This window comes from Glossina fuscipes, unplaced genomic scaffold, assembly GCF_014805625.2.
Source record: "Glossina fuscipes isolate IAEA_lab_2018 unplaced genomic scaffold, Yale_Gfus_2 28, whole genome shotgun sequence".
Classification (NCBI taxonomy): domain Eukaryota; kingdom Metazoa; phylum Arthropoda; class Insecta; order Diptera; family Glossinidae; genus Glossina; species Glossina fuscipes.
The window spans coordinates 4,760,831-4,775,391 of NW_023998423.1; the positions used below are offsets into that span (position 1 = coordinate 4,760,831).

General features: G+C 32.7%; 1 protein-coding gene across 4 annotated transcripts in view; it reads left to right on the forward strand.

Annotated features, from left to right (window-relative positions):
- Positions 1-14,561, forward strand: part of LOC119636743 (homeotic protein distal-less) — a 125,982-nt gene that overhangs the window by 32,633 nt on the left and 78,788 nt on the right. The gene's annotated exons all lie outside the window — the stretch shown is intronic.

Genomic DNA, 14,561 nt, shown 5'->3' on the forward strand with positions numbered 1-14,561 from the left:
TATATGTACATGTGTACATATACATATGTACATATATACATATGCATAGATAGTTAAGTATGTATTTATAAAGAATTATGACATTTGTCAGTTGCCTTATAGGAAATAATTTTTTTTTTTTTTTTCAAAACATTTCTTAATCATTAGTGAATTTATGAATTTTTTCTATAGTTTTACTATTAATTTTAACCAATAAATTAGAAAATCTTTATAATGCATTATATACGTATACGCGTATGTATAATTAATGATTGAAAATTAATAAACTTAGTTGTGCGGTGACATGTGACAAATTACATAAATTTTGTATATGTCATGAATAATGCATAAGTTCAGTGATCGAGCGATGTCTTTAAAAAGTAAAACTTGCGAGAACTCATTCATTTCTTTGAAATCTTCATCGTTATTATCATCATCAGCATCATCATCATCATCCATAAAATGATTGTTGTTTTTAGACTTTCGTCATAAACACGTCAACAGCGATTGCTGCTAGAGAAGATTTACACAGCGAACAGTTTTCATTCTATATAACACGGGGCCTAACCGATGGCTATTTCGTTATAAGCGTTTAATTTATTTATTTATTTATTTATTTATTTTTTGCTTTAATCACGAAACATCTGGCCAGGGATCTTGGAGAGAAAATCGAAGGTTTGAATTTGCGATTGACTTCATTGACGTGTCTATTGACGTTATTGAAATCCTCTCTCTTTTTACATTACATTAACATATATTTTTCTTAGATAGATAAGCTGCTCATGACGAATGGATAAAAAATAAAAATTGAAAGTAAGTTAAGCTTAAGGGTAGGGTATTCTTCAGGCTATTCTTGAAGGCGATCCAAAAAAAAAAAAAAAGCAGAAACAGATGGTAGGGAAGAGAAGAGGCATGGAGAGGCCAGGATAGTTTAATTGGTTGATGCAACTGTGGTGCAGTTTCACACATCTTCACACTCCGACATTTGTTGTATTTGGTCTTTTGACATAATGATGACTGCTATCAAGCCAGGCTTTTTCCGCTACATTTGAAGATTCTCTTAACCTTCGCCTTGTATATATGAGTCAGGATATGTCCTCTACACGTGCAACACAGTGACGGTGATAAAAAATTGGGTTTAGCGACATGGATTGGCCGGAGCCTGGCACAGTGAGTGTTATACCTTTAGCAACATTTACTGTAGCTTCTTTATTACGCCAGTGGCAATCAGAGTACAGAGGAAAGACCACGGATTAATCACAATTAACACAATAGTAGTTTAACACAAGGAACAGGGCCTGAATATATCGACTTGATAATCGTGTTTTCAAACTTGACTGTACGACTGTGCAAACCAATCAGAGAAAGCCATGTTTCCTGGAAATAGCTTCGTTTTCGTTCCAAATCATTTTTTTCTGGAGGGACATATTTTCCAAGACCCGATTCAATCAAGAAGTGTAATGCTTTCTGGACATTTTCACTTCTCTGGTATATAAGTGGAACCCATTCTAAGGCTTTACAAGGCCTCATAATCGGAAGAAGGGTAAATAACTTAAATAAAACTTTACATGTCAAACTCGTAGAGGGAATAGCTCTTGATGACGCCTTCTACACTGATAGAGGAATTGCTAGCAGATTTTTTTTTGAAGTAGCTGTAGGCAATTGTTGACGGCATAGGGAGGGCAAAACCGTTTCTTTCATGTAAGTCTAAGCTTTCTTTACTCAGTGGAAGCGCACAAATAAATGACAACACTTATGCCAGCGATGAAGGGAATCTGCTTGTAATGCGAAAGAGCCCGAAAATGTAATTTACTATAAATGAGACTTAAAGGCTCAATAATTTTTTTAACAACTTAATATATATATATATGCATGTATTCGCCAACGTGCCTAAGAAGGTTTGTTTGTTTGAGTAAATGTGTTAACGTATGCCCTGTGTGTAAATGTAATACTACAATCAATAAACAACTTCCGGTAGTAAAAGTTGAACACGAAGGCGGTTTTAATTAGTGGCCAAAAAGCAAAAAAATATACAAAAAAAAAAAATAAATAAAGAAGAAAAAAAAAACAAAGGAAAAGGAAAAGAAAAGTAAACTGAAACTACATGAAAATGAAAATCGATGGCTGGACATAGTTACAGTTTGTAGTGCAAACACTACTCTTTATACACCTATATCTATATACACCTATCTACCTATGTACGTACAATTTATTGTTTTAGAAAGAAAGCGAATGACCCTCTTAACAAGTTTTGCACATAATTCATTTTATGTTTTCTTTTTTTTTTTTTTTTTTTTTTTGGGTGAAACATTAACCTTTAAAGATGACGTTGATTATTATTTTATTTTATTTTATTTATTTATTTTTTTCTTTGCTCTTTCCTCCTGCCTGTGCTTTATTTTCGCTGAGTAGATAACCAGCTAGCCAGCCAGGCCAGTCCGACAGTTACACCCATTTTTGTCTGTCTCTCTGAGCACAAGTATTTTTAATGCTTTATTTTTATTTTTCATTTTGTTGTTGTTGTTGTTGTTGTTGGCTATAACATAAATTAATTTTAATACATATTTTTTTTTTTTAGTTTTTGTTTTTGTTTTTGCTTTGGTAAGTAACCAAAGTAAAGAACCCTTCTCGGTTTTTGCCAACGAAACCCTTTCACTTTTTTGTTTTGGTCATAAATTAAACAACGAAAGAAAGAAAACGAAAAACAACAAAAAACAGCAAAAAACAACTTACACAAAATTATGACTTTAAGTAGTTGGAATATAGATATTTAATTAACACTGTCGTCATCTTATGCTAACTTCATTATTAATGGAGTTATTCTCTCTCGAAATGTGTACGAAATGTATAATGTAAGGACTTTTTGTTATTTTAAAACTTTTCCTCGATTGAAAGCAAACTTTTTTCACAATTTGTTGTTATTATGTTTTCTCGCCTCGACTCGTCGTCAGTTTAACTTTTATTTATTTAAGTAAAAGTGTTACAGTTATTGCTGTCGTTTTTCTTTCTTCTTCTTCTTCTTATTATTAATACGTTTTCTTATTGATTTACTAACCTTCTGCTTGGCGTGCCTGTTTACTGCGTTGCTGTACAGAGTGTAAATAATAATAATAATAATAAAAAAAAAAAAAATAAAAAAATAAAAAAAACAACGACAGCAATAGCTATATATATTGTGTGGGCGTGTCGTTCATTCAAATTTGTTGCACTTTATTTGCATGTCTGTGTTTAGATTTATTTATTTGGCCTATACAGGCGGTTTCTAAAGTTGTTGTTACTGTTATTGTTGTTGGCCACATTGTTGTCTAGTCTCGTTATCGCATTATGTATATACATGTAAACGTATGATTTTTTTTTACTTACCTCCATACCTTTTACTTGTTCTACGTATGTGTGACTGTGCATCTGTGTTATAAAAAATAAATTTTTTTTTTTTTTTTTTTTTTGGTGCAATATTTTTCTTAACCAACGATTGACAGCTGCCAACATTAATGGTGTTTTTTACCTTTTTGTTCAACTCGCTTCGCGAAATGCCAGCGACAAAATGAGTTATGTTAGGATTATCAGGTCATAGGTAACGTAACTTAATGCTTTGCGGTGAAGTGAAAAAGAAAATTCGCTTTAAATGTAATCTTAGAGATAACTATCCGCCACTTGCTTGTTAATTACAATAGTGTCAGCGTCAGCGTCAGCGTCAGCGATCAAAGTCAATTTTACTTTCATGTTTAGATGATTTTGACAGACAGTTGCTCCACATTTTTTCTTGATACTTACGGATAGCTTCGATTTTATTCCTTACAAAATTATTTCAATCGTTAAACTATTGCAGCCACATTTGCAAGTGAATTAGATCAATTTTTCAGCTGGATTTAGTTTAATGGTGGATTTAAGAATACTATATATTCTTCGTACGCGTCCAGATATATGGGCTTTAAGCATTCGAACAGTAAAGGAACACACAAACGAATATGCCTAAAATCATATTAATTAGGAGCAATTTATGAGCATTGTAGAATAAATTTGTGCCTCACACTTCGATTGTGTATATAAGAAATAAATAAAATTATTTTCTATAGAAGGATCACTACTTCAACACAAAGTTAAACGATTTAACCAATTAAATTCTAGTGCAAGCGATTTTTTGTCTTGAACTTATATGGGAATTTATTGAATACAAATTCCTTTTAGTTTAATCTCATCCAAAATTAATTTTTCATTTAATGGCTGTGTGCTTCTGAGATGTGTGAAAGAGAAAGAAAAAGTTAGCAGTGGTGGGGAATGAAAGGGCGGGGGGGGCATACAGACAATGAAAGAGTTAGATAAATAAATAAACATAAAGAAAGAAAGAGAGAGAGAGAGAGAGAGAAAGAAAGAAGAAAGAGAGAAAGAAAGGAAGAAAGAGAGAGAGGGAGATAGATAGATAGAGAGAGATAGATAGATAGAGAGAGAGAGAGAGAGAAAGAGAGAGTGTGTGAGAGAGAGAGAGACAGAGGGAGAGAGAGAGAGAGAAATAGGGAGAGAGATAGAGAAAGAGTGATAGTGGGGCAGGGAGGAAGATTGGGACAGAGTGGGAAAGAGAGCGAGGTATAAAAGAAGATGCAAATAGCGACACAGATACAGATGGAGATAGAGGCTAGGTTGGAAATCGTGAAAGACATGCACACAGAAGTAAAGATGATGGTAGGGATAGCGATAGAGATAGATATAGAGTTAGCTAGAGATAGAGACAGATAGATGGAGAGATATATATGCTTTCCAGAAATCTGAAAGTAGAAATCAGTTCTCGAAGAAATGCGCCAGTTTTTAGAGCAACGTGCTTCTGTGCAATGAGAAGGAGGAGGAGGAGGAGTAAAAGGAGAATTTCAGTGAGGATCCCCAAGCTCGAATCGTTGCGAAAGCGGTTGCGAGTCGGTTTTGAATCAAGTTTAAGCAAAAAAAAATTGAACGGAGAAATAGATAGATAGATAGAGAGAGATGTAGAGAGAGATAGATAGAGAGACAGGGGAAAGAAGAGCGGCTAGAATACCAGTGATGCCTCATGGTTTAATGTAAATATGAAAAGGCTGCGATTTTTTACCGGCAGCAAGGGCTTACTAGCTCTACTGATAATATAAGGAACTTTTTCTGCATCGATCATTTTATTTGACACTGAATTACTAGGATGCATATTAAGAAGACGACTTGGATTCTGGTATAAAATCAAAAGTTCTAAGATATACGAACTGGGATGTTTATCAGAACAGTCTCTTTCGTTTCGGCAGTTTCCCATGTTTTATTTCTTAGCTGTATTTTCATTTGCTGACTTCGTTTGCCTTAATTTAATTTCCAAATTATTTGGACTCAACTGGATGCAAACTCGTGTAAAGCTCGATATCTTTTCACAAAGTTTTCATCTTAATGAATGTTTACTCGTAAAATTTGGATTGACAAAATTGAAGGTATCTTAGATTACGATATAAGAGAGATGCTTTAATTACTATTTACCTAATTTTAGCGATTCTCTGCGATTTACTTGAAGCCAAACTCAGCTGTATTTACGCTTACTTAACAAATTTTCATTCAATTTGCTGATCTACTTTGAGTCTTGCTCAACTCACGAATGTTTACGCTTACCCTTAGCCATTTTAACCCATAGCCAAGTAGTTAAAAAGCGCGACTGTCAACTCAATATACTGCCAGGGTGGTCAGCCCTAGTTTATATACAATTGGGACGTAATAGCGCCTGTGGTCAAGGGTCTGTTGGCAAAGGCATAATCCTTATAGCGTCAATGCACACCTCTATGGCTTCGGCTATACCCTGCGTGAGAAATGCCGGCGCGTGAGGATGCGTAACAGATGCCCGTGGCCCAATCATGAATGATCTGAGAAAAGTAGAACACACATATGTTTGCTATCCCAGAGCATAATTGCATCAGACGTCTGGGTGGTTTTAGTAACATTAAGCTTTTAGTGTCTTGCCTTCCGTTAAGAAAACATGCCTTCCGATTTTCATCGTTGTCAACTTGTCAGCTGTTAGGGTGCTTTTTCCCTTCCGGGTTCGTGACTGCAACGGACGACTGCGGTGATAGTGATCTTGAACCACTGATTACAACAGCAGTAAAACTTCGCTAACCTTTCCCTCTCCTCCCCCATATTTTTTTTCATCACCTATAAGAATAGTCTAAACCGTACCTTATGCTAAGCTTAACTTTCTTTCTTCTTCCTGTTTAATGTATGCCAAAAAAGAGAGAGGTAAGAATGTCAATGAAGTCAATAATAAATTCAAATCTTTGCTCTTCTTTTCAAAATTTCTGAACAGATCTTTCTTGACGCGTAATCTACTTTTAAATTTTTCTTCAATAACTATTCGGGAATCCTATGTGTAATGATCTCACAAAAGATGAATATTTGCCTTTGTTATACGTCTGGAACACTATTGAGTAATTAATCAATCACAACACACAAGATCTACTTACATGTGAAAAGAAATGAAGAAATTTGAACTTAAGAAAGCTGATCACTAGAATTGTCGTAAGGATAAAAATGTAGTGTTTCATCCTTTACAATTAGGTATGGTCAAGTAAGGTATATAGCGAACGTGTTGCCCTTAACTTGTTGCGTAAACATATTACGGATTATTCAACGAAGTGTTTTTCAAAGGCTAAGAAACTTTAAAAATTTGGAACTTATGAAAAGGGACGAAGTATATCGAAGTCGTTGTATTCTTCCTTGAAATTTGTGTTGTTGCAAATTTTTCTGTTTTGTTTTTGTTTTTTTTTCGTTTAGCATTTAACGCCTATAGGCATTAAAGCAAGTATGCAAATTCAATACAGTCTTGGTAGAGGTATATGAATTCACGTGTGTGTGTGTGTCTGTGCGTGTATTTGTTTCTCATATTTAAGTAGAAAAGGTGTTTTCGGAATGCATACGAAAATAAATTTATTATCTTAAAAAGCTACTATTTTTTTTTTTTATTTAAATAGTTTTTATTTAAATTTAAAAGCGTTAAAAAATCGGAAAAAATTAAACGAAAAATAATAAAAAAAAAACAAATCAGTAAAAAATTACAAAAAAAAAATTTAAAAATATTAAAAAAATAATATAAGCAACTTGAAAAAAATGAATTGAAAATTTTTAAAATAACAGCAAGTACGGTGGGTGGGTGTGGGGGATGGGCGGGGGTAATATAAATACACATTAGGGTGTAATACAAGAAAATTTACACTTTTGCAGCGTGTTAAGCAAAAAAAAAAAAAATATATGTATATATATATCGCGTAAAAATAGCATATTAATGTAACACCACCCACCTACAACATACGCCGTATTTAATAAAAAGTAAGGGGAGTGAGACATAGTGAGTGAGAGAGGGGGGAGGAAGAGGGGAAAAGTCGTTCGAAATGAAAAAAGAAACCCCTTAACCAAAGCCAATACAATAACAGCAACAACAAAGGAGTATTTTATGTTTAGAATGCTTGCTTAGCTGTTTATTCGAATCGCTGCATGCTTGTGTGGTTTTTAGAAATAAGCAAAAAAAAAAAAAACTCTAATTCAATTAGGATACAACCGCCCACTATCAATATATTTATAACGTAAAGCAGTGTGTCTAAGAAAGTCGGACGACAGACGTGCGAGTATGTGCGATAGATTAAGATAAGTCACTTAGTAAAACGCAAAGTAATATTATTGTGTGATGTGGTTTACACTTATAATAGCAAGCGTACCATGTCTAAGAAGAAAGGTTTCAAGCCTTTCTAACAGCTCGATAACGAGAAAGACTGTAAAATTTTTAAATGTTTTAATAGAAAAAGCTTACATGAGCAATAATGATGCGAGACCTTGAAGACGAAAATATATATATATATATGTATATATATATATGCTCAAGCTAAAGGTATTGAAGGCCTAAAGAACAGGCTGAGACTGCGGGAAAAAGAAATAAAATAAAATTTTTAAACGGTAGCTACCGCAACTTGGTAAACACTCATACACTTATAGCAAATGATCTTAATTGAATAATTACAATGCTGAGGAACATAAAAATTATTAACCATAAGGATACATACATACGTTATATAATGTATATATGCATGCGTATTCTGCATTTCATGTATGAAAAAACAACAACTAAAAATTATATAATAATCATAACGCACAGCGTGTGAACTTTTCAACAGCTTTAAAAAGTTATTCTTACACAAGTAAACACAGGAGAAGAGGATAAGAGTGGAGAGCGTAAGCAACAAAGCGAAGAAACGTAAAGATTTACAAAAAAAAAAAAATAAATAAATAAATAAAAAATAAAAACACAAAATAAAAAAAAAAACAATAAAAAGGCTGCATGTTTTTTAAGTCTCTATCGGCTTATTTTGATCTCACTCTTGGAAGGTGGTGATGGAAAAGTCAAAAACAAAAAACCAAAGATGCAACAAAACAACTCTTGACCGCACTTCAGAGAAAATAAAAAAAAAATAAAAAATAAAAAAAAGATATATATATATATATATAAAGAAATTTTAAGATAAATCTGTTGATATGCTCACACCACACGCACATCTGAATCGGCCAGGAGACTATATATTCTATGCATATAGTTTAACAAGGCTGCTGTTGTTGTTGTTGTTATAGTTGTTGTTGTTCATGTTATTGTTGCCAAACACCAAAGTGGGTTTTACTTTGTTCATTTTCAAAAACATTTCCAAACTTGTCTTAAAGATTTTGTTATGCGTTTGCACGCTGCATGTCCAGATCAACTGACAAAACGGCGCTATATACAAAATTATGAAATTCTTAAAACAATAAACACATTCACATATACTTCGGTTATAGAAGGACAATGGAATAAAATTTGTAAGCTTAAGTCGACTTTTAATCACCCTTTATGGTCTATATGGTGTAGCGAGAATTTTATTTAGATAAAACTTTTTAAATAAAAATTTGTTAAAAAAAAGTTTTTTTTTTCATTTTTCTAAAACTTGGAAATAAATTTTTTTAAAAAAATTTTCTTTTAAAAATTAAGAAAAACTTTTTTTTTATAATTTTAACACTTTGAAGAGATTTAATATTCAAGGAAATTCTCAAAAATTTAAAAGAATTTTAAAAAAACTTTTATGTTAATTAAATATTTTTTGGCAAGTAGTTGTTCGAAAGTTAGAGTTACTTCCATCAAAAATAAAAGGATAATGATGTCAATGTCGGCAGGGATGAGAATGTAAAAGTCGGCAGGGGAACTCACTACCCGGCTTTCCGTTTCCCTATTTAGATACAATGTTTATAATTCAAATCAAAAATGTATCTTTTGATATAATTGAATCCCCATTGACTCTCCATAAATACCCATTGCCTTCTTTCATTGCTTACTCCCCTTAGTAATCGCAATGATTTCATTTTAATATAATAAAAATAAAAATTCAAGTCAATATATATGAATATTACTACAAATAGGATAAAATATTTTTATAGAAAAATTTTGTAATCAACTACCGGTCCTTTGCATCATTGCGTTCATAAAAATACGATAAAATTTGAAAATGATTGCATGATTCATCCTTAAGTAGACCCAAAATTGTAAAAACAACACCTAGAAGCTGTAGCAAGTATTGATATAAATTCTTAGCATAGCCTGCGATTCGCTTCATTATTATTTTTTGATTAGATTCGGTGTGGTACGAACGTAATCGCGAACAAGAACATGATTTGCTTACATTTAAAAACCTTCATTACTCCTACACTGCACCTAAGCAGAGAGCAAGTCTTTCTTTTTTGCCTTCAAAGCAATTTTATACAAAAAAAATTTTTGAAAATTTTTCAAAACAAATTTAAAGGAAAGCATTTCCATTGATATATATTGTATATCAAATAAATCAAATCTACACAATTTTTTTCCTCTCTTAACAAGGTATTATTTAAAATAAAATGGGCTTGCAATTTATTAAAATTAAATTTTTTTTTAAATATAATTTTTAATAAAAATTAAAAATTTTAAGAAATTTTTATCATTTTTTTTTTTTCATTTCTAATTTTCATTTTAAAATATATTTTTGGACATTAAAACAATATTTTACATTGAACTTCAAGATGTTTTTTTTTTTTTTCAAAATTCCATTAAGAACGAAGTTAACGACAAAACGTTGCATACTTGTACTACGGGTTTAAAGAGTTGGGCAATAAGTAGTATAAATAAGCGTTTTCTACATGCAGACGCATATCGCCCACGGTGTACACCTTCAAAAACTGTATACATACTCAACGGTCTTTTAAACTTTTTCAAGGAAGAGAGCACCGTTTAGTGAATGTTGTCAGTTATATAGTTTCTTATAATAATATAGATGAACATATATATATATACATATGTATATATATATATACCTATATTTATATATATAGTGATAGTTATGTATATACATAAATAAATAAATAAATAAATAAATAAATAAATAAATAAAAGATGAGAAAATTATGATAAATAACTAAAAAGTAAGGGGAAGAAAAAAATATATGTATATTGGATATTATTCCTATATACATATATATGGCAGTAGTGGGAAAGTTTTGTCGTATTTTAATTAAATCATTTAAATGCGAATATGTATTATGAGTTCTTGGGTAATTTCAAGATGGTTAGATGTGGGGTTACTTTCCAATATGGACCACAGAAAGTCATTATCGTTTACATTGATGGCCTTCTGTGAGATTAAAATCTTTGGCAAATCACAGGCGAACGTTAGCAACTTTACTTCCTAAGGCGTCATATAAGTTTTTACAAACAACTGATGCATTGCTGGCTTTCTGGTACTCACACCAAACGCAACTCGTACTGTCATCTGAGGCACACTGCACTTGCCAAATAAAATGTAGTCCTCTTAGATTGCACGGGACGTACGCTGAATAGTAACGCATTCTATCTGCTTCGCTTGATCTGACAAGTAAAATTACCTAATGGTGGTATAACGCTACAGAACTTTATCGCCAATCTAATATGACCGATCAGTCAATAAGGTCGTAGGTTGACATATAGATGTCGGCATAATTGACACAATACATATGATTTTTACAACAGTATCAACCTTCAAACAAAATGTGTCAGCATCTCATGATATTCCGATCGATGAGTTCACAAGTTCACAAGTTACAGCGTGTTTTAGTCACGCTACACACGAAATTTTGGATTTTTTTATTGTTTTGCAAACACAAGGTTTTAAGTTTATTCCTTTGATAAATATTTTTGGTTGAAACAGATGACTACATTTCAATAACTGTAAACCTCTTTATAATGAACGTGAAAAATATCTTGAAAAATACCATGAAAAAATTCATATGACGTTAATGCTACGTAATTTTAAGAAAATGTGTGAGGAGTTTAACTTATTTACTGTACTTGAACACATTGCATACGCGTAAGCATATATGTTACTATATCTATTTATGTGCATAGTTACTTATATATATAATTATGTATATATATATATGTGTATATTGAAGTATATAATATTTAATGTATATATTTGTGTACATAAAATAATTCAGGCATATAAACTTACTTATGGACGATCAACGTCAACATCATTTACTGGCTGCTGCATACATCTACTCAATGTATGAATTTTTCTATAGCTAAAAAAAAGAAAAAAAAAAGAAGCATAGCTTTTGTTGTTGTTTGCTTACTTACATTAGATATAACGAGTTTATCGTTGCACGCATATACTTGTTATATCGAAGTTGGTTTAATAACCTACAGCACGACAATGATGATCGCTGTCCCTCTTTCACATCGCTGCAGATCATTATATTTCGCTTTTACTCTGTTAAGTAATTACCGTAACATGCCTTTCATCGCGACGTTGCTATGCACCTATCATTCCAGTAAGTAGCTAGAGAGGGCGACAATTAATGTGAGTTAATCTATAGATTCGGTTAGAATTTATGCCAGCATTTTCTGTTAATATTTACAACGAGATCTGGAAGTCAGCTAATTACAATTTGAGTGCTTGTCAGTATCGAGCCAAAGTCCAATCATCTATATTTAGATCTTGCTCTGTCTACCTCTTAATTTTTTTTTTTCTGTGTTTATCACAATTTATCATCTCTTCGTCTTTTTCCTTTTCCGCTTTCTGCATTCTCCTTCCTTCATTCATCATTCATCTTCCATCTTCCTGCCTTTTTCTTTTCCCTTCTTTCTTCTTTGCCTCGTTGCTTCTTTTTCCCGTTTTTCTTCTATCTTAGTTCCCACTTTCTCTTCCCACTTGTTTGTTTCTTCTCCTTCTTATTCTATGACTTTTGTTCCCTCTTTGAAGAAATCCTTTTTGCCCTTTCCCCGTTCTTTTTGTTTCTTCGTTCACTGCTCTTCCATCTCTCATCTGTCGTTCCATTAGCTTTTCCCGTTTTCTTGCCAATATATTCTCCCTGTTTCCGTTACTTCTTCATGGCGCTTCCCTCGTACTTTTTCATTCACTGCCTTTCCTTTTAATTTTCTTTTCTTTTTTCCCCTCCTCCCTCTTTCTTTTTACTTTTTAATTTTTCTTTTTTCCCTTTTTTTCTCCTTTCTTTCCTTCTCTATCTGTCATATTGATTTCCTTTTTGTTTACCTTATCTTTTCTTTCTCATTCTTCTTTATTGCGTCTTCTTCTTTATTTTTTCTTTCGTTTCACAATTAATTTTTTTTTCTTCCACTCCTTCTGTTCCTCTTCATTCTTTTTCCTTTCCCCATTTCTTCTCTTTCTTTTTCCTTTCTTCCCCCTTGTTAATCAATACCAGTCAACTTGAGCTGAGTCAAATCCTTGCCGACCTGTTTTTTTTTTTTTTTTTTTTTTTTTTTTTTTGCAGTAGGGTACATTGTGCCAACGACCATAGCTAAACATGGTTTTCCCTCCTTTACTATGTAACGTCAATTTTTTAAACGCTTGTATCTATGTCGACGATACAAACATGTGTACATTGCTATCATCATCGTTATTACAGACAGTTAGTCAACCAGTCAGTCGGTAGTTTCATGCTAGATTCATGGAATGATTATAACAAACACGTATTATTTAGTAACGCTCGCGTCTATGCACACAACGCGATAGATTTATATTGTGATCCATGTTTTACGTTATACTGATACTCATTACTACTGATCTTTGTAACGCGTACAATGTCAATTAAATCATGGGTCATGTTATTATTATTATTATTGTTGTTGTAGCTGCTGTTAAACAAATTTACTTAGATTTTGCTTTTCTTTTCTGCTTCATTTTATGAACATGAAGGCAATATAATTAAATCAGTATAAATGCCTTACATGTGTGACGTATGTATGAATATAAAAACGCTTATAATTGTTTGTAATTTACGAAAAACATTTGTCTCTTGGAATGTCAATGGTTTTCGCTTTAAAATTATTTCATATTTTCTTCAATTTTTTTTTATTTTTTTCGATTATTTTCTTTTAAAAACTTGTTTTTTTATGCAACTTTGTGAAAATTACACTTAGTTTCTTTCAAAATTATTGATTAAATAGGGATCTCAGGCCAATTGAAGCAGACAGTTGGAGAAGGTGTGTCAAATTTTGGATGCATTCTTGCAGTCGGTTTCCACAGCTATGGGCTTTGAATGGACAGTAGAAAAGAAATGAAATGCTCGTCATTGAGTAGGAGTTGTACAGCTATTGAAACAGTGCAGCTAAGCCTTCTCTTATCGTATGTGCCTCCCAACACATGTATATTGATCGCTTGATCTCTGAGTTTTCTCACCTTTCTCATCACAAATGATCTTAGAAGGTTAAGCCTCAGATTCGCTACTTGTTTTTATCGTTTCGCTTAAATCGATTCTGCTAAAGAACTTGACCTAAAACGCCGATCATCAGATATTAGAGAGTTGCCAGCACCTGATAAACAAATGGGAAATTAATGATTAAAAATCGAAGATTTTTGGCCTTCCTTTTGGCATAGGAAAGCAGTTTTCCATTAAAATATTAGAGATTTATTCAGTGCACGCCTACGCTAATCATGGAGCGCTCTAAATTCTTCCTCTTCCATATTCATTACTTTTGCTGTTCATTTCAAGAAATCTGCTGCCGAAGCCCACCAAACGCGTTCAGAAGCTTATGCAGCTTCATCACATCCCAATTGTCGGTTTCGGTTGCAATGGTTTAAAAGTGGCGACGCGGATTGACTGAAAATGCCATTTTTAGGCCACTTGTTAGAAGAGTTGTCCAGGATACGCTGCTGGAAGTCGAATGAGTAGTTCTACCATAGCTAGCTTACTCACCGGATATTGTGAGGTGGCATGTCCTGATTGTCCCTTGTTCAGATCGATGCAACATGACTTGGCTGCCGAAAATAGGTTGGTGGATTAATCGTTGCCAAATCAATATCGTTTTTTCTACACAATGTCGACGTGTTGCTCGAAAGATGGGAAAAAGTTGTAGAAAATCATGGAAAATATTTTGATTTGTACCAATTCTTTTCGATAATCATATCATGATTCTCGTCCATCATGTTTGATTTGTGCAAAGCTTTGCTGTCTAGGAAGCAATAGTTGAATGCCTAAATGACAAAGTTATCATAAAAGGTAATATGCTCTTACTTCGGATTCGACCTACAAGAGATGAAAAGGAATGATAA